Source organism: Parasteatoda tepidariorum, chromosome 5 (assembly GCF_982258835.1).
Source record: "Parasteatoda tepidariorum strain Cologne lab strain chromosome 5, Ptep-v5.0, whole genome shotgun sequence".
NCBI lineage: Eukaryota > Metazoa > Arthropoda > Arachnida > Araneae > Theridiidae > Parasteatoda > Parasteatoda tepidariorum.
The window spans coordinates 77685243-77712224 of NC_141759.1; the positions used below are offsets into that span (position 1 = coordinate 77685243).

A 26982-nucleotide genomic window follows, 5' to 3' on the forward strand; every position below is an offset into this window, starting at 1 on the left:
AAAAAATATTCTATTACATTAAACATACCCATATTGATGTTACCACTTTATGTTATTTGGCATTTGGCTTTTTTTAGCAACATCTATGACTGATACTGGAATGCTAGGGAACAGTTACAGTAAGATTTGCTGTTTATATTTCTCTTGTTGATATTCTATTTAATGTTTCTTTGTTCTAATTTTTTCGTATTTCGAATGTTTTAATGTTTTTAAATATTTTTTATTTGTTGTTACTCCTTATGGGTCTATGCGAAGTGTTTTTTTCACTCCAGCGAATGATGCACACGTCAAGTGTTGCTGCTAGAAATTAAAATTTAAAAAAAAATTAAAGTTATTTTCCTTGCTTGCTAAATACCCCTAGAAATGTTACTCGCAGAATTCATCCGCTAAACTCAAGTTTTTACAGTACTTGATAACAGTAAAAACTAAGAAAATCATCATAAAACACTAATTCTAAGTCATCTTTTCTCCGAAAAACTAAATCAGTAGCTCGATCCTCAAACAACCAATTGAATGCGTTAATAAATGGGGTATATGTACAATTTAATGCCTATTTGGACGGTCATGCATTGGAAAACCCAAACGAGAACTTAGGCCTCACCTCAAAGAACTTCAAGTAAACGTCAACAACCAAGAACTTCACCGTTCATCCATCACATTATCATTTAACACGTTCACGCCGGGAAAAGAGAAAATACTGGTAGAAGAACTATTTCAATATTAGATAATATTCGGGAGGAGTTAATTTATTCTCTACAATAACAATTCACTGTAAGGAAATTTATCACGGCGAAGAAGCAATTCAATATAAAAATTGCATCCGTTAAAAACAATTGGCTGTTATGGATTTTTATTATTCCCGGAAAAAAACTAAGAAAGGAAATTTATTTGTTACCAGTTTTTACTCCGGTGCGCTGCCAAGATTAGACAATCTAGCGTGACCCACCGGTGGGTCACCCCGGCGTGAACGTGTTAAAATTAAAAATTCATTCTGATTCATTTCAAATAGTTATTTATTTAAAAATATTAAGCGGTGTGGTGAAAACAAATTTATGAAAACATATCTTATCATCTTACTCTTAACTGCCATTTGAAATTTTTTAGGATCGCACGAATCCTGTTACATAGGTTGACATAATAATTTAGTAGAACTTTTCGGTTAACTGACCTTTAACCCCTTGGGGACGGGTGATAGATAAAAACATTCGTACAAAATCAGAATCAGGATGTAAATAAATAAAAAACGGTATCTTAAATGTTGTCGTTGCTAATTTGACAGACCTACTTTGTTCTTACTTTAATTACTGTTAGTTTTATCATAAATATAATCAATGTTAGTTCAAAGTATAACTAAATAATTCTATTTTGAACTAAAGTAATGGTGAATTAAATAAATGAAACTATTATAACCCTGCCCATAAATAAATTGCTAAAGAACTACTTTGGTTACCAGTTTTATTTTTTTACCCTGATTGATACGGTTTTATGTTGTCACGTATTTGTAAGAGTCGGCGCGAAAGGGTTAAAATATTTATTTCAGGGATGTCACAGGCGACTAAAATTGTAAGAAGTGGTAGAAACTCAATTCATCTTTATTTATTTAATTATTCAATAGTAACTACCACCATGACTCACATTGCAAATTATTCATATTTTTAAAAAAAAGAAACATTTTACATTAGAAAACTGAAAGAACTCTGCTGAATAGAATGCTGAATGCATTTTTAATAGATTTTTGCTATTTATTAATGACCGCTTTTTATATTTTTTGTCGTCTGCGGCATCCTCGCTATCTTAATACTATACAGTAGAACTATTTACTTAATTGATCTTTCGCAAGCGATCCGTATGCGCCTAAAAACATTTAACAGGTATTAATTTCAGGTAATTAATTAACAGGTATTAATTAACAGGTATTAATAAACTCTCCGAAAATTTTTTAGCCTTAGCTTTCTCTTTAGAAGTAAAATTTAAATCATCGTAATTGTTTATCTGAGTGCCTGAAGCCATTTACGGTTTTATTCCCGTCCCCAACTCCATAAGTCCTCTGTTTCACATTATTTATAAAAAATTGGGCTAAGTGCTTTGAGTCTTCGCATTTAGATTTATGTACTTAGAAATATTAAAATATTCTGGTATGTACAAATAAAATATAAAATAATTTTTCATCTTAATTTTTCTATCGTTTTTTAATTTTTTTCCAGGTATGTATGAACCTTGGTTTAGAATATCTATTTTGACATTATACACAGTAATACCATTCATATTACTGATATTTAATATGTAGATCCTAATATATTAGAAGCGGATTGCGAAAAATATGATTTTGAAATTATTTACAATCCATATAAAAGTTTAAAAAGTGGTAGCAAAATTACTTCGTTTCCGGTCTGTTTTTCAAAGAAATTATTTGTTCGTGATTATCCCAAATATAAATGATTCATTATATATGTAATCAGTACCACAATCGCTCGTGGTAATTTGATTTGATTGAAGTTTTAGCTATAGAGACAAGTTTTCCCCAGCTTTTTATAAAATCTTCTCTAAAAAATTTTTATAAATTTTAATATCAAACACTTGTAACACATTTTTTTTTTTTGAAAAAAAAAACTTCCCAGCACGCAATATGTTAACATTCAGTAAAATGCTTCAAATAATTTATCTTTAACATATCTATCTTGTGGAATTATTTACATAACGTGTAAATAATATTGTGGAATTATTTACATAACGAATACTTATAATGTAAATCTAATTAAAATATAGATATCTTGACATAATGATTCAGTAAAGTTATTCAGTTGACTAATCTTTAAAATAACCTTTCTGACATAATTCAGAAAATTATTTGACTTTCTGATATTTAATATTGAAATAATAATTCAATAGAATCATTCAGTTTAACTGATCTTTAGTTTATCTATCTTGGCATAATATTGCGAAATTATTCACATACATATTTAAAATATAGATCTTGACCTAATGATTCAGTAGAATTATTCAGTCAACTATTCTTTAAATTATCTTTTTGATATAATTCAGAAGAATTATTCAGTTTACTGACATTGAAAATATCTATCTTGAAATAATGATTCAATCAAATCATTCAGTTTAACTGATCTTTAAACTATCTATCTCGACATAATTTAATAAAACTATTGACGTAACTTTGATTTAAAATATAGGTCTTGATAATATAATTCAATTGAACACATAAAATACATTTACGATCGTCTCAAAATATAAATTTTATGAATTTAAAAAGTGCAGAAAATAATTAAATGAGGAAAAAAATGAGAAGAAAAAGAATATGATGTACTAATTACAAACTTTCATACTAAAGATATAATGTAAAATACTTAGAAAAAAATTATCAGATTCAAGTTATTAAAATCAAACAATCAGTCAAATAATTAAAAACCAATCATTCAAGTTATTAAATTTAACAATCAGTCAAATAATTACAAACCAATCAGAACAAATAGAATATTATATATTGATTCTAAAAAAATTTTAATAATCCTTCATATTATGGATCTAATGTAAGGTACTTACCTTATAAAAGGTATCAGATTCAAGCTTGTAGAACTTGGAAATGAGAATTCTAACTTCTCAATTATCTTTTCTTTTGCTGAATACTTGTTCACAGAATTATGTTGCACTAAAAAGTTTAATGAACAAAGTCGAGCAGTTGTTTAAAAATAAACAAGATTAATATCAAATTAGATAGCCTTCATTGTCGGTTAGAGACCTTCCGTGCAATTTTATTTCTTCTGTTTTCCACCAGTTTGTAAACGACACAACAAAGAAAAGAATAAAATATAACATAATTCTTTTAAATTAAATAAGGGTGCGGTTTTGAACTTTGTGTGCAAATTATTTTGCTATTAGAGTTGTTTGTAGCAAAAACAAAAATCTGGACCGTTTACTTTTCAAACTGAAGCACGTCAGATTAATATCCTTTGATTGGGATTTCCGAACATCTAAACCTTGTTCTCTTTTTCATCAGCCCCTAAGGGAATAAGCATGTTCTTCTTCTGATATTAAACAAAGGAAAAGGAATTTTTTCTGACCTTTAAAACGATGTCCTTAAAGTTCTTTAACTCAAACGATTATTTAATGCCACCGCCTTAAAGACAAAAAAGTAATTTCATTAATTAAATAAAACTCTGAACACGTATATTCCAGTTCATAATTTATATAGATTGGAGAACAATTCCAGTTTCGAAAAAAGAAGTACACCATTTAATTTGTTCACTTTCTAAGTTTATGTAAGTAATCCATGGAATGAATCCGCAATCGATAAGAATTACAACATACAATTTATCCAATTTGAACATTTATGTAAGCAATCGAAAAGAATTACACCAAGTATTTTGTCCACTGCGAACATTTATGTAGGTAATCCATGGAATAAAAAACAGGTATCTGTTTCATGCATGGCGTTATAAACAAACACATCCTAGAGATAGCGTAAATTTTGTTCTATCCATACATTTTTTTCTTATTTTTAGAATCAATCTTCTTCCTGGTGATTATTTAGAACTGCTAACGTAGAATGATGCGGGGGAAATTAGATATGCCCTAAGTCCTGACCTTCTGAACTTGTATTTATTAACAAGAAAAGACTTCATTCTAAAAAAAAAAGAGAACGTGCAGACGATTTTGAATTTGAAAGGGAAAGCGGCACTCACGCGTGCTTGATGTGCTACCGGTGATGAGGAAAAGTTTACTTTTTTGTTGCCGGTAAAGCAGATGACAGGATAAAAATGATAGTGAATTTGTTTTCGGTTTCAGTGAGAGTGCCTTCGAACCGGCGCTTGTTTGATTGCGTAACATGAGCGCCATCTAGTTTTTATTGTTGCTAAAAATAGCTTCCCATGGATAATTAGGAATATTCCAAAAAAAAATATTATTTGCCACCAATTCTATTATCTAACTGCGTTATTGGTGTGAACTGAGTCTAACAAAAAGGAAAAAAATTTAAATCACTTTTTTAAAATTGTGTTAAGTTATGAATTATAATGCTCTAATAATTGCATTAATGTGATTTTATTATATCAAAGGAGCTATGTGCCATTTTATTTAATTATAAATGTTCATCATTATTGTTTCACTTATTTTGTTTACCTTTTGGTGCAGAAATTTTATTAAACATATTCTTCATACGTTTTTTATTATTTTGCTTTAATCAAAATAAGTGAAAAATATCAAATTTAGTATTTTAATAATTTATGGTTATGAAATACAGGATATGGCTCACTTCCAAACAATAAGTTTTCATATTTGCAGTTATTTAGAAATTAGTTATTCATGATTCAAATATCTTTAATTCTCAAAATGAATTATTGATAGATTTTTGAATATTAATGGAAAAAATTTGAACTGCTTTTTTTTTTTTTTTTTTTTCTAGATTTTGCAATTTAGTTCAATAATAGCTCCAATAATCTAAACAGATTTTTTAGTAACTATTAGATTGTATTTTATAATTAAAAAATACCAAAATATGTTTTTACTTGTAGTTAGAGCGGATGAAAGAAATCGTTTACGTCATGGTGTGAAAAAGTTTTCTGAAACTAGTAGAATAATTATTTGATTTTAATGATTTTTTTTTTATCTGTAATGAGCAATCTCGCCAAATTGACGATTTTTAAGGAGGTTTAAAAACTTTTTAAAGTGTTTAAGCCATTTATCCTTTATGAAACGCAGATAATTAATTCTTTTCGATATTAATCTTTTTGTCGTTTCCGGAAGGAAAAAAAAAATTGAAAAATCGTAACAAATGTTTCACGAGCTTTTTTCAGATTTTAAAGAATGTTAGAATTAAGTTTTTCATCATCTTGGACGGAAGCTGAGAGGAAAAAGAGAAAAAACTGGTTGAAAGCCATTTCATTTATGGCTAGTTATCGGAAGGATTAAAATAAGCTTCATAATAGATTAATTAGAAGTCTTCTTAACAAGCTTTTACACTTCTTAATTATGATTCTTAATAATAAGTATATCACTCACTATTTACTTTCTCTCAGGTAAGAAACAATTCCATAAATATGTTTCAAAACTATTTAAAAAAAAATTGGTTGCCATGGCAACCAGTGTTTGCTCTTTTCCATTTTATTGTGAATCTTTTAATCCTGAACTTTTTGCCATCATACATTTTTATCTGGGCGTATGAGACCAAATATAAATCCTTTAATTTATAAATTTATTTTGGTACTGGAATAAGCAAATACAATCTGTTCCTTCCGTCTTTTTCTACACTTTTTAAATTTTTACCAACTGTGGTGTTCCTGCGTTAGTAACTTTTTTATAGCGTACTTTTTATTTAACAAAGTTCGTTTGTAAGAAAAAGTTATTTTTCTTTTTAATTTGGTAGTTGATATGTGACCGGCAAAGTATGAAATGCCGGCATTATATATAATGCCTGACGTTTTTAGGCAAAGTGTGAAATATGAGAAGTATTACATACTTTGTCTAGGCATTATATATAATCCCGGATGCTATTTAGGCAAAATATATAAATAATCGTCCTGATGAGGTTGTTATGTAAATGATGTGCATGTTACTGTGAATGACCGAAATCGGTGGTTGTTGACTTTCACCGGTGAATGTTGACAATCACATAGTCGCTTTAGTGAAGGTCCGAAATATTTATTACATCAGCTTTGATATTAATTTATTCATGGATATAATTACATTTATTCGATATTTTAATGCTTACTGACGATAGATTAGAAGAAACATCAGTGTGTGGAGTTTCGGGCAAATATACACCGGGCAGTGGCCCTTGACCTTAAAAAAAACATCAGTGTAGGGTATACTGGGCAAATGTATACCGGGCTATGGCTTTATAAGGTCAAGTGCCACTGCCCGGTATCCCCTACACTGATGTTTTTTTTTAAGGTCAAGCACCACTGCACGGTATACATTTGCCCGGTACCCTGCACTGATGATTTTTTAAGGTCAAGAGCCACTGCCCGGTATACATTTGCCCGGTATACCTTACACTGATGTTTTTTTAAGGTCAAGGGTCACTGCCCGGTATACCCTGCACTGATGTTTTTCTTAAGGTCAAGGGCCACTGCCCGGTATACCCTACACTGATGTTTCTTCTAATCTATCGTCAGTAAGTATTAAAATATCGAATAAATGTAATTATATCCAGGAATAAATTAATATCAAATCGGATGTAATAAGTATTTCGGACCTTCACCAAAGCGACTATGTGATTGTCAACATTCACCGGTGAAAGTCAACAATCACCGTTTTCGGTCATTCACAGTAACATGCACATCATTTACATAATAACCTCATCAGGACGTTTATTTCATACTTTGCCTAAATAGCATCCGGCATTATATATAATGCCTAGGCAATATGTGAAATGTAAATCATTTCATACTTTGCCGGCTAGTTTTAGGCATTATATATAATTTCCCGATTTCATACTTTGCCGGTAACAGATACAATAAAAGATTGATTAAATTGAATTACAACTTTACAATTGGCTACTTGCACTTCAAGAAGAAGAAGACCTCCCGTACCCACACATGTGATGTATGACGTTAGTGCCTGCTAACCCTTATCAGAAAAACTGCGTATTAAAGTTGAGATAAGTTTCTCTAAAAGTTAAAATGTTAAATACAGAGACGTATAGCACATCGAATTAGTTGAAATAAAATTATTTCTCGTCAACTTCTTTTATTTAACTTTGATTTATTATTTGTTTATGTATTTTATTGTAACTGTAATACATTTTTATTTTGTGTATCTGGAAACTTCGATGCGTAATTGGTATGTTTATGTTCCGCATGGCTTGTGTCTGTCTTTCCGTTAAGTTTCTGTGTAAATACATAGTGAAAGAATTGAAATCTTTGAGAAAGAATCTTTGTGGAAGAATTTGGAATGTGTCACTTAAGAGAATTGATACTTGGTGGGATTGGCTTACTCGAAATAAAATAGTAATTATAGCTATTTTTGGTTTTAGTCAATTTTCTTGTTATCTGTAATTAGGTGAAAAATTTAAATAGATTCACAATGTTCGGTTCTTCATTACTGAAGCAGAATGGGGCCCCAAAAAAAGTTTTTGCCCCGGCCCCCAATTAGGCTAAGTCGGACCCTATGAATGGATTGGCCAGCGTTGTCTACAAATGTGTATATTTACAAGAGTGCATTTACAAAGGTTACATGTTTACTTTTACAAACATTAGAGATAAGCTAAGCTTTTTTTTTTCAGTTATATTTAAAACTAAACGCACAAAAAATTACCTAATACAGTCGAACCCCGCTATAGTGAACCTGGGATATAGTGAACACTCGGATGAAGTGAACTTTTTTAGCGGTCCCGTCCGTATTCCTATTTAAATAATGTTATTTTTAACTCTTATAGTGAACAGCTTAGAACTTGGAAACTCGGTTATAGTGGACTCAAATTTCATTTCTTTAAATATCTTTTTCAGTCCTCCATCTTTAAACTTGAAGGTGTTGGGACTGAAAATGAATGCATTCCTATAAAATGTGTCATATTACTCTCCTTTATGCTTATTACTTTTAACTATACTGTAATAAATGTCAAACAGATCATTTATCTTAGACTCCCCCCTCCCTGACAAGCCTCGCTTTATCTCTTTTCCCCAAGCTTGCTCTACAACTAGTTAACTTGTCCACCTGCTGAATTTTTGGAATTTTCCTATCTGTTCAAACCATATTCTTTACAAATCACCCCATGACAATCAAGAAGGGGAACAATTTAACTCATTATACAGCTGCTCTCTTCATATTCTTACATTATCTATTTGAGACAAGATTTTTATTTCAAAAGCAGTGAAAATGGCAAATTCTCTAAAGAGAAAAGCGTTTTCGATAGAGGACAAAGTTAAAATTGTAAAGCGTATTGATGATGGAACCAATCAATCGACACTGTGTAAGGAATTTTCCTTGTCAAAATCTACAGTTTCAAACATTTGGAAAAATCGAAGTGCAATTCTTGCGGCATACGACAAAAACATGGTTTCATTGAAAAAACTGCGTGGAGCTGAAAGAGAAAACGTAGAAGATGCTTTGTCAAGATGGCTCGAAATCTTGTTCAAAATGTAAAAATCTTGCATTCTTTGCACATTGTAGATAAGAAAATTGATGAACTCAATTTAAAATCAAATTGTGTTCAATCAAAAATCACAAATTTTTTTCATAAAAAGTGAAAATAAAACTAATATTTAGCGACGTAATTATTTTTTCAATCAATTTTTGCTTTATTATCTGTTAATTAGTTGATAATTTTTTAAATAACTTATGCGAAATTGCAAAGCCAATTTTCAATCATTCAACTGTCTTATGCAAAAAATATTCTTCAAAAAATTTGGATATAGTGAACCATCGGTTATAGTGGACACATTACTGAGTCCGCAGACGGTTCACTATAGCGGGGTTCGACTGTATTGCGTAATTTTTATAAAGTATAATAATGTAAGGCATAATTAGTTTTTTTTTTCGCTTTTATTTATAACGTAGCATAAAAAAATTTACCCAATAATACGCAGTTTTGTTTTACGTTAAGTTATAAAATTTTATGATGAACAGTTGAACAAAAAGATAGCACAATAAAATACGATCTAAATGCTGTGAATAAACATTATTTTATTTAATGAAGCTAAGATCTGTACAAAGAATTATACTGCTTCAATTTAAATTTTCTGCTTTAATTGATTCTCTAAGATTCTGTTTTAGTATAAATAAGAATCCGAAGAAGTCACTTTCTTCATAAATTAAAAATGAGAAAAAATCGACATGTTTCGAGATATCAAAAATGGGTGCCCATTTCCAATACTCCCAGACATGAATGAAGATAACAAAACAGATTTGTAAAAGAAACGCAAAGTAGCCAACAAAAGAAAGAAAGAAAACAGAGGTGAAAAGCAAAATCACGGTAATCGAAAACCTAATCAGGGGGAAAAAACCTCCACCTCTATCTCATCAAATCATCTTGATGATCTGGAATCTTCAATAATGACACGAGTTCTTTATAAGGTGAGGTCACATGTCTTGGGGACAACAACTCGAATTTCCATTAATTTTCCTCAAAAGCGTTAAAAGTCTTTAAAGACAGAAAATGTTCCCAAATTTTAGCATGTGTCCTCACATGTTCTCGAATTTCGCCGTAAGCGTATAATCTTTTTTGTATGAAGTAAGTGAAATATCAAAAAAATCAGAAATGCGCCATGTTAGAAAAAAAGATAGTTGTGTCCTGCTGAGAATGAAAAAAGCAAATAAGCATCATGCTAAAGCTAATAGATGCAATCGCCATACTCGTCTTAATACAATTTCAGCAAAATATAAAAAAATTTTAATAATCATGTACTCATTCAATTTTACGTGTTTTCAGAGGTTTTAAATGATATTTCGAAACTGCTTAGTAATGAAATCAAGTTTGATGAAAACCGTTCTTCATCTGATATTGATTATCAATTTAAGAAAAAAAAAATGATAAAAAATACATTTCTTGCACTTAGAAATTAATTTTTTATATTAATTTTTTTAATTATTTTAATAATTTTTAATTTTAATTATAAACATATGGGTTCCTCAAATCGAAAATGTTTTAGAAGATGCCTCGCAGATTTGTCATAAATTCATGGTTCATAAATCTCACCCGTTCCTCAAAAACGCTTGAAAATGCACCCTCTCCTGATTTGTCTCTCGGTTGCCACGGTTTTGTTTTTAGTCTTCATTTTATTTTACTGTTTTTTTTCGTTGGCAACTTAGAGTTTTCTTTTTCAAATTTGTTTTCTACATTCAAGCCTGGTGATTCTAGAGAATGAGCATCTAACTCCGTGTCAGCTTTTCCCCTTTTCTTTATTTGTGTATTAAATGAAGTATTTGCATTATGAAGAAAGTTCCTGATTTAAATTGTCTTGACAAGAACAAAACTGGAATGCATCATAGTTTTTGTTTCCCACTGGATTATGAGGAATATATTTGAATAACAAATATATTCCTCATAATCCATTATTCCTCATATCCCTTTAATTTAACAAATCTTCAGTTATATTTTTTTAAAAATTAAAATAGAAATTATTAAATTCTTTTAAGAAATTCAGATAATGATGTTTGCTGTGAGTTAATATTTCGAAATGGTTTTCAAAGCATTAAATAGTAAAAAACTGTTTTTAAATATTAGTTCTCCTAGTATTTTTTAATGCTCCTAAGAACCTTATTTTTCACATAATGAGTTGTTTTTATGTAAAATATTTTACAAACTTATAAATATATTTCTTTATACTTATTTTTAAAGACTTTTTTTAAACAAATATTACTGTACCACTTTTCCCTGGATTACAGCTATTCATTTATTATTTTATTTACTTACTTTTTTATTTTCTCAGCCTTTAATTTAAATATTTTACTCATTTACTGTATTGTATACTTATTCTCTTTTTATTTCTTTATATTTAAAATAAATTATAAATACCAGGTATAATAAATACTTTATATACAATAAAAACCAGAATAAATACTTCTTTATTTTGCCAGTCTTTATTCATTATTTTACTTATTTATTTTATTTTATATAATCATCCTCTTTTTTTTTCTTTTTCTTCTTTATATTTAAAAAAAATTATGAATATCAGGTATAATAAATACTTTATTTATAATGAATACCAGAATAAATACTTTTTTATTTTGCCAGCCTTTTTATCTTTATTATTTCATTTATTTACTTTATTATATAATTATCCTGTTTTCATTTCTTTATGTTTAAAAAAAATTATAAATACCAGGTATAATAATTACTTTATATACAATAAAAACCAGACTAAATACTTCTTTATTTTGCCAGTCTTTATTTATTATTTTACTTCTTTATATTATTATATAATCATCCTCCTTATATTTCTTTTTCTTCCTTATATTTTAAAAAAATTATAAATACCATATATAATAAATACTTTATTTAAAATAAATACCAGTATAAATACTTTTTTATTTTGCCAGCCTTTTTATCTTTATTATTTTATTTATTTACTTTATTATTAAATCATCCACTTTTCATTTCTTTATACACTACCGGTCAAAAGTTTGCGAAAATTTTTAAATCTGCAAAGAAAAGGCCTAAATTCAAATGTTCATAGAACTGCGAAAAATCATTCAAATGGCATGAAAATTTGATATGTTCTGAAGTGAACCCTCTACTGTTAGTTACATATGATCAAACTGCAATACTTTGTTTTTGCGAACTTAATCCAGCTTTTCATCACGGATTGTTTTTATGGTGAAAAAAGTTGTTAAGTTTGAACACTTGCCAAACTTGCAAAAAATATTTTTTGTACTTTCTGTTAATAGAAAATAGTTATTTGGACAGTTCTATGTAAGCCCTCAAAATTTCAAATCGATTCGATTTTTTTTGACGAAGTTATAGAATTTTGAAAAACATGTGTACTTCTCTCGATTTTTGAGCATTCCACATATGCAGTCTTCTGGTCTATACATCTTCTATCAAAGAACTTTTTAATTTTTATGTTTCTATATTTTCAAATAATTAATATTTATCATAAAACAAATACTCTTATTCATTATTGTAATTATTATTGTCTATATTTATTGTTTATATTTATTGCTTACCTGTATTAGTTTTGTTGTGATATTTTTACTTTATATTAAATTAAATTAAAAAGTTATAACAATAATTACATAAATAATTCTAAAAAAATAATAACAATAGTATAAAAAATTTGCATTTTTATTAAACTATTTTATTTACAACAGGTCAAATATTTAACATATTCTTATTCGTATTTTGTAATTAAATAAATTAACATTTAAATCTTAGATTCCTCGAACCATCCACCTTTTGCTTTTATTATAGCCTTACATATACATAGCATTCGTTCCAATAAACCATTAATCACTTCAAGTGATATAGAGTTCCATTCCTGTTGTAAAATGTCCCATAACTGACTTCGATTCAAATATCAGAGCATCGTTTGCAAGAACAAACAAATTTTAGATGAAATGTGACATCTATGAGATATTGTTTTAATTATATTCATAATAAGTTCCTTGTAGTAACAATAATTACAATAATAAATAAGAATATTTGTTTTATAATCAATATTAATTATTTGAAAATATAGAAAACATTAAAATTAAAAAGTTCTTTGGTCGAAGATTTATAGACCAAAGGACCGCAAATGTGGAATGCTTAAAAATCGAGAAAAGTACACATGTTTTTCAAAATTCTATAACTTCGTCAAAAAAAATCAAATCGATTTGAAATTTTGAGGACTTACATAGAACTGTTCAAATAACTATTTTCTATTAACAGAAAGTACAAAAAAAATTTTTTGCAAGTTTGGCAAGTGTTCAAACTTAACAACTTTTTTCACCATAGAAACAACTCATGATGAAAAGGTGGATTCAGTTCGCAAAAAACAAAGTATTGCAATTTGATCATATGTAACTAACTGTAAAGAGTTCACATTAGAACATATCAAATTTTCATGCCATTTGAATGATTTTTCGCAGTTCTATGAACATTTGAATTTAGAACTTTTTTTTGTAGATTTCAAAATTTTCGCAAACTTTTGACCGGCAGTGTATTTAAAAGAATAATAAATACCAGGTATAATAAATACTTTATATATAATAAAAACCGGAATAAATACTTCTTTATTTTGCCAATCTTTGTTTATGAATTATTTCATTTATGCTTTATTTTATAATCATCCTCTTTTTTGTTTCTTAATTCGCAATGAATGTAATTATTTATATTTATTCATTTTTAATCTTTGATTTATTTTTTATATAAGTTTCCATTCATGAAATGGCATTATATCAATATTTATGACGGATTATGTAATGTGGTGACAGAATAATTCAAATTTTAATATATTATATGAACAGTAGAAAATTTTCTTTTTATTTCCGAGGGAACTTACTAGAAAATCTACAGTTAGAATATAGTCAACATTATTATTATAACTAAAAAAAAAAAAAAAAAGATAAGTTATTAGCACAGGTTCTCCGAAAATGCATGGTAGACAATAAGGAAGAGCTGTTAAGTAACTTCCGGTTTCACACAAATCAGTATTGGCATATTAGTATCTTCCTTTCATGTAGTAATGGAAGAGTTTTTATATATCAAAGGATTTCGGCACTCAACACGAAAGAATTCGTAGATAAATTGTTTCAAATCATACAGTTCTGTACATCTATTAATGTCGAAAAGGAGCTAGTCACGTGTAAATCATAAATAAAAAGGGCATTTATTATTTACAGGTATTTGCGAATAAGCAACTAACGTGAAATGAGTAAAAATTTCGTCTGAAAAAATATGGGCACGGAATTCGATTATTGTAGAACCGAGATGCATTGCAGAAACCAATTTCTCTTTATTTAACTAATTACTAATTCTATTAGCCTGGTCGGTAGGGCACTGGGCCCATGTCCGAGAGTTTGTGGGTTCGAACCCCGCCGGCTCCCTGTGTAGTTCGTGATTGATGCACGTTAAAATTCTGTCGAGTCGCAAAGTCCTCCATGTTCCCATAACAAATCAAAACCTCTGGGGATACTGGGTTGGAGATCGATCGTTCTCTGATTCAGGTAAAAATTACGATCTGTGGATGAATGAATGGATGTGTGAATGGGTCCGCCTTATAAACAGGTGTGACGTACGATGTGGCAGAAATCGAATTCTTGGCCATAGATGGCGCCACTGAAAAACAAGTGTCACACACTCTGCCTTAAATTTGCTCGGTTTCACCAAGCAGGCTTGCCTGTGTGGCAAGGGGCATTAGAATCAACGAACTAATTCTATGCCCTTATTTGCCCTGTACTCAAAGTGCATAGCTCTATTTTATGTCTATTCCCTGATAGATATAAAACACAGATATATATTAGATTTATATATTTTATTTATTATATATTACAATAAAATCCAGTAACTTCCGTGATTTTTGTCTGGGCAATTCCACGGAAGTGTCAACTTTTAAGTGAAAATTTTTTTTAATGAATTGCATATTTTAATTTTAGAAATATGTTCAAAAATAGCCAAAGTCTACATATTGCCGTTTCATTTTTGATAATTTTAAATTTTTTGAATCTGGCTGCATTCTAATGTAATCACATGACTGACAAGTGAATTATTCACATTTGTGCTCAAATTGTTTTCCTGAAAAATACTTATAAAATAAAAGAAATGTATCTTTCTTTTGCAATATTTTGATAAAAAATATGCATATAGAACAAAATTTAAACATTTTAAGTTTAATATATAAAATAAAAGTAACTTCTTTTACGTCATTCCGTCACATGTCTTAATAATGCATAAATTTCCTGAGAACGAAGATAAGATGTGACATTGGCAAGTTAGAAATAAAACCTCTTCAGGGACAACCTAATTTTCAAACTGTTGAAATTTTTACTAATTCTTACATAAATATTAATCCTGCTTATCTGTTACATTCTGTTTATCATTTATATATTAACAAAACATTTTTTAAATGAAGGCTTTCTTCTACTAAACTTTTTGTCATTCCGTCACGGTCCTTCCGTCACAGCAAATAGATGTTAATAACTGCTAGCCAACCTGAGGTTAATTTTCCAAATTCACATTTTACATTGCTTACACATTATACTAAAAGTATAAATTAGTTCAGAAAAATAATAGCTGCAAAATTCGCAGAAACTACCAGTTCTAAGCGGCATGCCTAAAGCTTGGTTGCCAAAATGTCATTCCGTCACGCAAATAAAAAGTTCTAAAAATTAAAAGTAAAAAAGATAGAAAATCCTGTTTTTTTAGTTTATTTTGCGAGTCAAAATGTCATTCCGTCACATATGGAATTGCCCGTCTAAGTTATTTTAAATTAGTTATTAGATTGTATTTTTTATTCTTTTCTTGCTTTTATTGATTTATCTGCTATATCGCAAAAGTCGACTATGTGTTACTCGTCCGATTTTTATATCCTGAGATTTCTGAAATGTCAATTTTTTTTACGGGGTGAGGTTATTAGCTTCACACCCGACCCATAACCAGGAGATCTGAATTGGGCTCGTTCCTCTTTGTCTGGTCTCCCCTTTGACTTATCCGGCTGCAGTGCTTCACTTTTGTGTACCCTTTCTAAATTTTTCGTACCGCTGTGTACTACTAATAAAAATATGAATGTATTTTTTACTATAAAAAATGCACCAAAAGTTAAAAAATCACAACTGGCTGTTGACACTACTAATTATTAGCTTTTAACTCTGCAAAAAAATAGCCTATAGAAAAATACGTAATCGTAAATTTTCATGGCTTGCTTTGTTTTTAAATAAAATTTTTTGAAATTTTCGTTTGTTGAAAGATATTTCGCGTAAGAACGCGTACCCCCGCTTAACTGTTCCCGTATCCCTGGGGGTACGCGTACCACACATTGGGAACCACTGGGCTAGGGTATCCTTATCAGGAGCCGAAGCTCCGGCCGGCATAGCTCAGGGGATCACAGACAAACACAAACCCCACCACCACTATAAGAAGGGAATACATTCGATGTTATCATGGATTAAGAAACTAGTTGTGAAACAAAAATACAGTTGTACAAGACACTAGTGAGACTCATAATTTTATATGGCAGTGATTGCTGGCCAATAAACAAAGTCGACGAAGAGAAACTGATAACATTCTAGAGAAAAATATTAAGAAAAATTCTTGGTGCAGTCAGAGAAAACGGAACCTGGGAGAATTCTTTACAACCATGAATTACAATCAAAATACAAAGAAAGCCTAACGTAGTAAAAATGATCGAGGTTTCTCAAACAACGTGGCTAGGACATGTAATTCAATCTTGCTAAAAAATAACCTTCCAAACCCCTGAGGGGAAAAGAAAAAGAGGAAGACCTAGAGCAAGATGGTTAGATAGAGTAGAGAAGTTGCTCTTGACTTGAGAGTTAATAGATGGAGAAATATAGCGTCGAATAGATTTCATTGGGGACTGCCTTGGCGGATAACCGGCTGGAGTGCCTAAGGAGATGAAGAAGCTATACTGTAAAAAATTTCGTGTATCTGTACATCAAAAATGTTGGCAACTACTTTACACTAAGTGTTCCGGTACACCTAAGCCGAAGATAGTTAATGGTACAATGAAACATCTAGACTACTCGGTGTAAAGTAGCCGCCACTAACCACGTTTGTTCTTTAGTAACATCAAAATTTATAATTACAGTAAGATATGATACGCATAAGAAGAAGTAGAGTTATTTTTATAAAACAATATAAAGTAAGAGTCATTAATTTAGGTTGCATGCTTGCACTAATTCTTTAAACAAAATGAGTTTGTAAATCAAACATACTCATAGCAGAGACAATATTAAGATGAACTTTTACTAGTTTTAACAAAGCAATAACGCACAGAAATTATGCATTATTATTTAGCACAGTTTACAGAGACTCTTCTTCTTGCGACAGCCCTGGATGAGCCCTGGCCTTCTCTAGGATTTTCTTCCAACTGTTCCTTTGTTTGACGACTGCTTGGCGATTTTCAAAGTGCTGATATCCTTCTTAATACTGTCCATTCAATACTGTCGATAAGAAGTGGTCTTCTTCTTCGTCTTGGTTTGCAGAGACTTAAAAATTAAAATATAAATATCATTATTAAGCAACCAAAAACATACATGCTTATTTTTAACAGCGAAGTTCAGTTCCTGTGGATGAATAGTAACGATGAAGACAGCTGCAAACGCTCGTCAACTCATTATCAACTGTAAACAATTACAGCGAGAATATTGAGCGTATGGTGTAAAGACTAGTGATTTTGGAGTAAACTTCTTGCATTTTTGGTGTTTAGATCATTCATATTTCTTTTAAATTGCATATAAAACTTCGATTTGGTGATCATTTGATTTTTTTTTTTTTTTAAAGTGAGATATTTATTACTTCACAAGATATTTAGGGCTCAACGTCAAATTTGGAGACATATTGCAACAGAGTTTTTAATAGGTACAGTAGGCAAAAAAATAAACTGACAACCCAGAATAACTTTCGATCTAATGGTCAGGTTTCCACGTTCTAGGACTCAAACTTAAGGACTAGAGAGAACGACGTCAAATATGATACTAAATGAGTGCAGAAGTTATTTTAAGTTACAAAATTAGACGCAAAAACTTACTTTTTCTTAATCAAAATACCTTTTTTCAACCAATTCGAATTACTGATCCATAAAACATAGAGAGTAGCTGCAATCTGGGATATATGGTGCCATAGCTTGGTCTGCAGTGCGGTACAAAACTTGGACCCCTTAATGTTAACTTTACTTTTTGCGTATTTCCCTATACCTCGGAAACTTTTTAAGCGATTAAAAAATAGTTTGCACGCACTTATAAAATTCGTTTATCCAAGGATAAATCCGTGCGAAATATAACTTTCAGTAGTTTTTTTTATTATTTTATTTATTAATAGTCAAAACATTTTTTGAATCGTAAGATATACAATTTATTACATCATTTTAAAGAATGTAATTTTATACGTCAAAACACAAAATTTCCTCGCAATCAGTCCTGATAAATCGAATTTTTAAAAAAAATCGATTTTTTAAAATTCAATTTCTCAGGGACTATTCGCTCAAATGTTATATCTTGTTAGGAAAATAAAATTGTATAACATACAAAAAAAATTGTATAACATACAACTCAAAATTTTTTGGATTGGACATGGAATTATCTTTGTAAAAACAAATTTTATAATTGTGTGCGAAATTCTTTTAATTCGCTTAAAAAGTTCTCGAAATATGATGATGATGAAATACGCAAAAAGTAAAATTAACATTAGGAATCCAAACTTAGGATCATTCTGACCAAACTATAGTGGATTGTTGCTACGCATCCTCCATTTTGGAGGTCAGGAATCCAAATTCGTCGGAAAAAAACGTATGCTTATTCAGAGAAAGTGTGTTTTATGTGTATGATTTCGTAATTTGAAATATCGTCTCCATAAATTAATTAGTATATTTTAGATCACCCCCTTGAGATTGAATCCTAGAACGTGAAGATCCTATCATTAAAAAGTTATTCAGGACTGTCCGTATCTTGTTTCGCACACGGTATAACAATTTGTACGACTAAATGACCTATCAGTTTTACCTCTTAACCCTTTGCCGTGTTTGGAATATTTTACTATTAACACAGAAAAAGACGACAAAGTTTCATGCTGTTTTTCATTTCCATAAATCATAAATATGATAAATATAATAAGTTTAACTTAAGTTGACCCAAATTACTCCAAAATAACGAAAAAAGTCGAAAAAATATGTTTAATAAAAATTCTGCGTCAAAGAGACAAGCGTAAACAGATAGGCATGACTCAATGCTTAAATACATTACTTATTATTGTTTTCGGATTGTTTAAAAGGTATTTGCCAAGTTCACTCATTAACGTGTTGTTCTGCTATCATGAGAACTGAATAGATTGAAAGTCTGATGTTGTCTATCGCTATGTAAGCAAGAGGAAACCCATTTCTGATGAGGAAAATTGAAGATAAAATTATGTGTTGGAAGTTTCAGATAATTTTGAAAAAAATTATAGAATCGCGAACCTAGGAAACCTAATATATATATATATATATATATATATACAGAGAGAGAGAGATAAATAAATACAAGAAAACACGAAGAAAGTTAAGAAAAACAATAAGCTGCAAGTAAACAGCAGTTTTTACATGTTATTTTTAATTTTGGGTTCTATTTTGTTTGTTGTAATTTTTGTAAAAATTTTTTTTGAGTGCTCCTCACACTATTGTATTAATGTATTTTGCTTTGGCTTAATTGATACAATATCAGAAAGCACTCTGTTTTGCGTATATAATCGTGTGGGCTGATGAATAGATTATCTCTCTTTTTCCGGTTTTTTTAAATAAAATTTCATCCTTTTTTTTTTCTTTTTTTTTTTTTTTTTTAAACTGCTGTTTGTTATTTTTTTACTTGTTATTTCCCCCCTTTTTTTCATATGTCTGTAATTTTTCTTTGTTTTATCTTCATTTATATATATATATATATATATATATATATATAATTTATATATATATATATATATTCTGCACTGTTCTGGCTACTTAGAACCTAGGCACGTAAATTCTGAAAATCTAGAGAGGTCGAAGTTATTGCAGGACATTCACGGTTCTTGCACTGTGCTTACGCGTGATTAGGTGTGGGATGCAATCTAAGAGTGCCAAATCTCTCTTTAAGCGAGGTTTTGCACTTTCACTAAGTATTCTACTAGCTTACGTAAGTAGGAGTTGTGAAACGAAATTAATGTCGTACAATCTCGGTTCTCTACAGAGTTAAGGGCCGAATCATAACGAAAAGAGACTCAGAGCTGATGAATATACTGGCGCTCTACTAATATATTCAAAATTGATCCTATTTTCGGCTATAATACAACTTCTCTCGCAAAATATCCAATTCCACTGAAGCGTTTTTCACACATAAATTACCCCTTGATTTTTTTTCTTTCTTTTTTCAATTTCTACATATGTCTCAACTTTAGCTCCTCGAAAAATATTTGGTTAAAAATTTTCAATTGTATTAACATTAATATGTGTTAAATAAGTTTAAATAAAAACAAAAAATAAAGTTATTTAGAAAATATGAAATTACAAATTAGAAAATACTTTTCAATAGTAATATGCTATTTTGTCAGTAGGGAGAGTCGGGTAGCCCCGCCCACTTAAGGAGTATTGCTTATATTTCTGTTTAATAGTGAGTAATAATCAATATTTTTGTATGTTTCTATTGTTTTATCATCTAATTAAATAATGCGAATAGAATAAACGAAAAAAAGAATAGTTTAACTTAAAAAAATAGAAGTTTAAAAAAACATGTTTTCAGCTCTTTTCAAAATGTGTCGGGTAGCCCCGCCCAGTTACAAAAATTGTGTTCTTTGACTGTTTTTTCAGGTGTAAATGAAAATGATCAATGTATTGACAATAGATAAACCTCATTTATCATTTTTATCACACAATTATTTTATTTATTGCATATTTATATACTTTTAGTGAATTCTATCATTTAATAACAATCATTTAATAACAACAATATTTGTTGTTAAAAATGCATATAACATTCAAATTTGAAGCAATAAAATAATAATTTGAGCGGGACTACCCGAAATTCAATTTTTTTGTAAATTTGAAATTACTTGAACAATTTTTCACTTATAAACTTCTTTCTTTGTGCAAATTAAACTTAAGACTACATACTTTAATGCTGTATGTATAGAAAAAAAAATTTTTTTTTTAGTGTTAAAATTAAGCTTAATCGAAACATTCAACCAATTTTTCTTAATTTCATGACTACTGTATTCAACATATTTTCAAAACTATTGTTTACCATATTAACAGCTGCATAAATACTGGAAACTCTGAAAATAATCTTTTTTTAATTAAACATTTAATGTCCGATGGCCCATTAACTTGAAAAAATATTCTATACATATGAAATTAACAGTGGGCGGGGCTACCCGACTCTCCCCTATATACTGTTAAATTTCTAAGCCATGCTTTGTATTTCCATTCTGTTTTTAGAGGATCATTAAAGAAAAAATACACCTACAGTTTTATTTTCGTTTTAACTGTTAACGTTTGAAAAAGAAAGAGCACTCCAAAGAAAAGAAAAAGCATGGTATTAGTTCGGAAAATAAAATTAAATTAAAAGGCTAAAATTAGTCAGATTCATAAAACAACACGTACGTGCATATGTGTGTGTACGTGTTAATTTAAATAATCTCTTACCAGGAATTTCTGTTCTCAAAGTATTAAATTCATGTCTTCAACTTCTACTACTTTTGCTGAAGATTATTCACCGTAGTAATAAAAGAGCAAAGTAAAAGTAATAAACTGACTTAGAAAAATTTTGAATTTCGAGAACACTTCGAATATTGTCAGCACCATTTTTATGTTCTAATATATAATATTTAATTCTTTATTTCGAGGTGGTTATAATCAATGCTTTTAAACCAAGAATCCTATATTAAAACATAAAGCTTTTTACCACTCGTAAAATTTGACGCAAATATGGTAAAATTCGGCAAGCATGTAAATTTAAAAGGTAAGGCAGGAAGTTTTCAGATATCTTTTATGAAACTTTACTACCATTTTTTTTTCGAGGGACTCTGGTTGACGTATGGGTAAAGTGATTCTTTGGCTATGTGATGTGCATACTTAAAGTAAAGAAATTTATTTAACTGCAATATTCATTCGTATTATTTTTAATTTTGTGTTTTAAATGCTGTTTATATAATATTATTGTCTTTCAAAATTTTCATGTGACTTTTATGAATAATTAACTCTTTGCACTCCGAGTACTTTTAAATGCTGTTTGATTTAATATCAGCACCATAGCATTTAAAATACACACTATACTATTGTTATATAATTTTAAAATTCTTAAAATAATGTGGTCACTAATTATTAAGGTCTAAAATTTCTTAATTTTAAAGTGGCGACTCTTGGTGGTGCCTTCGTGGAGACATCCGAGTGCAAAGGGTTAAAATCTGCCAGTCATAATTTTAAAGCTTTAATATTTTCATTCACTAGAAAATTATTTAAAATAACTCAATTTTTCGAAACAGTTAACAACAATTTTATGAATTTAATTTTGTACTCACAGATCACTTCATGAAGAAACAACACTGTATTGAATTCGATCACGCTTATAAATTTCGGGTTTCCTGTTTTTCCTAAGATATATTCAAGCGGTAATAAACTAATCATAAATACAAGTAAAAATATCTCTGAAATAGCGATTTAAATTATGTGTAGAAATAGTCTGATTTTTATAAAGTTTATTTATTATTATAATTATTATTTGTTTTAAAAGTCTTCGAGTCACCGAAATATCGTGATGATTCAGAATGTTGTTCAATAAAAATTTATAACGAGAAATACAATTTAAAGTGAAAATTGTTTTAGAACTTTTATTATCTTGGAAAACTATTTGAAGCCCTTTAAATGAAAAATATTTATTATAAATAATGCATTATTCTATTTTTATTACATTATAGTATAACAATAAAATTAAATTTCATTATATGGATTATAGTCTAATCTAGCTGCCTTTCCGAAACTTTAAGGAAAAAATCATATGATTATGATTTATCATAACGACGTTAACTTGTCATCAAATTCTGCTTGATTTATGTAACCGCGATATTCTGGTAGGAGTGGACGTTGGGCTCATGTCTAAGAGGCCCTGAGTTCGATCTCTACCGACCGAAGACTCTCCGTTTTGTAAATCGTGGCAGGTGCGCGTTAAATCTGTCGGGTCACAAATTTCTCCGTGTTCCCATAGCAAATCATATCTCAAGGGGTACTGAAATGGAGATTTATCGTTCTCTGGTTTAGGTCAAAATCACGATCCGTGAATAAAAAAATGGGTACGCCTTATAAACGGGTAGTAACGCGTGTGTGACTGAAGTCGTATTCTTGGTCATAGATTACATCAGTAAAAAATAAGAAACGCACCCTCTGCTTTAAATTCGCTTGGTTTCACCAAGTAGGCATGCTGGTATCGGCAATGGCATTAGAAACAACAAGAATATCTGGTATTATTTTATATTTTAACCGTCGGTGGAAAGCATCGAATAAAATTTGAAGAGTAGGCGTTACTTTTTAACCTGAAGACAAATATTAATTCTCGAATTTTCTGCCGCTGCAGTATTTATTGACTACTGACCATTCTTAACTCCAGAACTGCAGTATCACTGCGTCCCAGAGCCTTTATTTACCATTTATGAACTAGCGTTGTTAACTTGCGACTGTTTACAAATTAGGTAATCTTTTGTATATTTAATTTCTTGTGGTAGATTAATTTTAGCTATCTTGAATTATTTCCATGAATCAAATCGCGCACAATTTTTAATAAGGCACTTGAAAAATTATGTTAGCATTAAGTGAATTGCTTGAATTAAACAGAATACGTTAGTAGATTTCAGAGTCTTTAATATCAATGACCTTCCATGAATTAGTGACTGTCGCTGATCAATTCCAAGAATCACGATTGATGAATTGATTGATTCTCGATTTCAAGTAATATTATCAATGATCTATTATAATAAATAAAAAATAGTACAAAAGTGAAATATACCACGCATGAAAAGATTAAAAGTAGGCGTTACTTTTCAATCTTTAACTCAACAAGCTATAAGATAAACTAGTGGGCTGCGCCCCCTGCTCGCCAACCCCAGAAAATTGCTACGCAATCTTATATGGTTTGCTTCGCAAACCAAGCTCCCTTCGCTCGCTACTAACTTAGGTGCATTGTAAATGCACAAAATTCTAAGAATTCAAAGCAATCATTCAAATCCATATAACAACTTTTTTTTTAAAAAAAAATTACAACTTTTTAGTAAATACTAAGTCATTAAAATAAATTTGAATTCAAATAAATGACATGTAATTCGTTAAACCTATAAGAAATGTACTATAGTATAAAATTTCTAAAACTGATATCTCTTTAAAAAGGTTAAAATTTTGGCTATAATTATTCGTCAAATAAATTCGTAATATATAAATTCGTGGAAAAAAAGCGCTTTCGACAAAATAGTATAATTGAGATCTATCGACAAAGACTACTCATTTCTGCCTAGCTTAATAAGTATGAGATTACCGCAGCTGATAGGGTGAATTTCGGAAGAGATCACATTTGGTGAGAATACTCTCTCTGGTTATTTCAGTCTCCGTTTTCAAAAGCGCTATATGTTCAAAAGCGCTTGAGCCACCTCAACTAGATTTGGCATGCGACATTTTTAGCGGCAATCATTGGTCGATTTTCTAGCGTTGCCATTCAGGGAGTTGTAATAAGGCTTTTTTTTTGTCGCCGTGTAAGATAAATATATATATAGATATTATTCAGAAGCTTTGTGTTCAGTAACAGAAAACGACGAAGCTCCCGTGTTAGCATAGAAGTTGTCGTTCCCACACGCTTGTGACCAACAAAATTCAGGAAGCCTCTTCTTAAAATATTGACTCCAGAACTCGCAAATATACTGCGACCCAGAGTTGTTAAGATTTAAGTACAAGTAATGAATATTTCGAGATGTTGAACGTTTGATGCTTTGCTTTGATGCCTTGATATTAGTAGGATTTTAGTATTTGGCCCGAAGGGCCACCAACTGATTCATCGCTTCTAGTTGGTCATAATCTGTTAGTCATGTATCCTATAAGAAATGGGATAAAAAAATTAAGAAAAAAAAAGGAAATTCACAGCGGTGGGCTGTGACGTCAGGATAGATAAAATCCTGGGAGAAAAGAGTCCTTCATCAGTTTTGGGTTTCCGGGAGAAAAGAACGAAGAAGCTTAATAAGCTCCTCATCCTTCAAGAGTTCTTTCATCTCCTTGAAGAGCTGTAGAAATCTGGTGGCGTTGTCGGTAGCTTTCACGGGCTGAGACTTCCTTGCTTTCGACGCTTTCCTGGGTCTTGCACCGCAGCCCGTAAAACAGGCTGGGTGCTCACTATTACAGTTGACGCAGGTGGCAGGGGTTGTCCTCGGCTTTGTACACTGGTACGAGAAATGTGCACCAGCGCATTTCATGCAGGTCTGGTATCTGCCTCCTCTGAAGCGTTCTACTCTCACAGGTTTTCCTAAGACTGAGCTGATGTTGAAAATGTTTCTGGCGGTGCTGTTCTCCGATTGGTTAACCAGAAAAAGTGGGAGGGGCCTAAGCTCCTGACCACGCCTCCTTTTGAGTTGAACTATCTTTTCTAGAAAAGTCCAAAGTCTTTAAGATATTTTTCCAATTCCTGAGAATCGGTATCTATATCTAATCCTCTGATGAGGGTCTTGAGCTTTTTACTCGATGAAGAGTCACTAGAAGTTGTAATTGGAGTGGGAGGGTCCACCGCCGCCGGGACTTTGGTTTCTTCTTCTTTCTCCGCCGGTACTGGGGCCGCTGGGGTAGCGGGAGCTAACACTGTAATCTGGCTACTGGTTTCGCCGTCTGATTCTGGGTCTACTTGCATCGCCGAGTTGACACAAGTTTTGCTTTTCTTTTTCTTTCTCTTCTTTTTCTTTTCGGTGTTGGCCGGAGTTTCTGAAATTTCCATTTCCGTTGAGCTAAAATGTTGTTCCTCAGTCTGGGGGCTGGGAGTCGGAACTGGGTCTGGTAAATGAATTTCCATCTGATCTGCTGGAGTCTCGGTCTGCTGGGGGGTTTCAATCTCTATAGGGTCAATCTTTTCAGCTATTTCAGGCATAGTTGATTCCTTTGCATTCCATTCCTCCTTGATCTTCAGATATCTTTCCAGCATGCAGTTCATTCTGAAATGGGTCTCGTACCAATCCTCGTTTCCGGATTTGTTGAATTGTCCCAAGTAGAATTTCTGATTACTGTCCGTAGAGTTAATCAGGGCATCGATATTTTCAGGAGTTGCTTGTCTTTCGGCATAACTGTAGCAGTACTTTCTAATCCAGTCTTGATCTGGTATGGGAGGTGGCTTTCTAAAAACTCGTTTGCCGCCGCGTCCAAATCTGTGGTAGGAAGACATTTCAGCACTGGAGCTCAGTCATAAAACAACCTCACTCCATGAAATCTCAAGAGAGCTCCTGGTCTGCTGGTCTGGTCATTCGTCTCGGTCTGGTCAGATGTTGAACGAGGGTTATTGCAAAATATTTTGCTTTAAATATATATTTCTTTGTGGTAGATTAATTTTAAATAAATTTTCTTACATTATTTATTATCAAATTGAACCCAATCTTTAGTAAGACATTTAAAAACAAATTAGCTTTTGTATGCAATAAATTGTCTATAAAAAAAAACAGAATACATTAATTTATCTTAGTGTCTGTAACATTAATCGCACTCTTCTATGTCTTAGGAAGTGTTCGTCGCTAATGCAAATTTCAACTTCAAGTGATATTAGCTATGAACTAATAATAAATATAGTTCTATTCTATCGACGGATAATTTAAATCTTAATATTTTGTGTTATTTTACTTTTGGTAATGTTTTGAATTTAAATAATTCA

General features: G+C 30.6%; 1 protein-coding gene across 1 annotated transcript in view; it reads right to left on the reverse strand.

Annotated features, from left to right (window-relative positions):
• The window catches only part of LOC107454538 (uncharacterized), a 125393-nt gene extending 120654 nt beyond the window's left edge, over positions 1-4739 (reverse strand). The window contains exon 1 of the mRNA XM_071185484.2: positions 3556-4739. The gene's annotated coding sequence lies outside the window, so the exon portion shown is untranslated. The remainder of the gene's footprint in view (positions 1-3555) is intronic.
• Positions 4740-26982: the final 22243 nt, after the last annotated feature.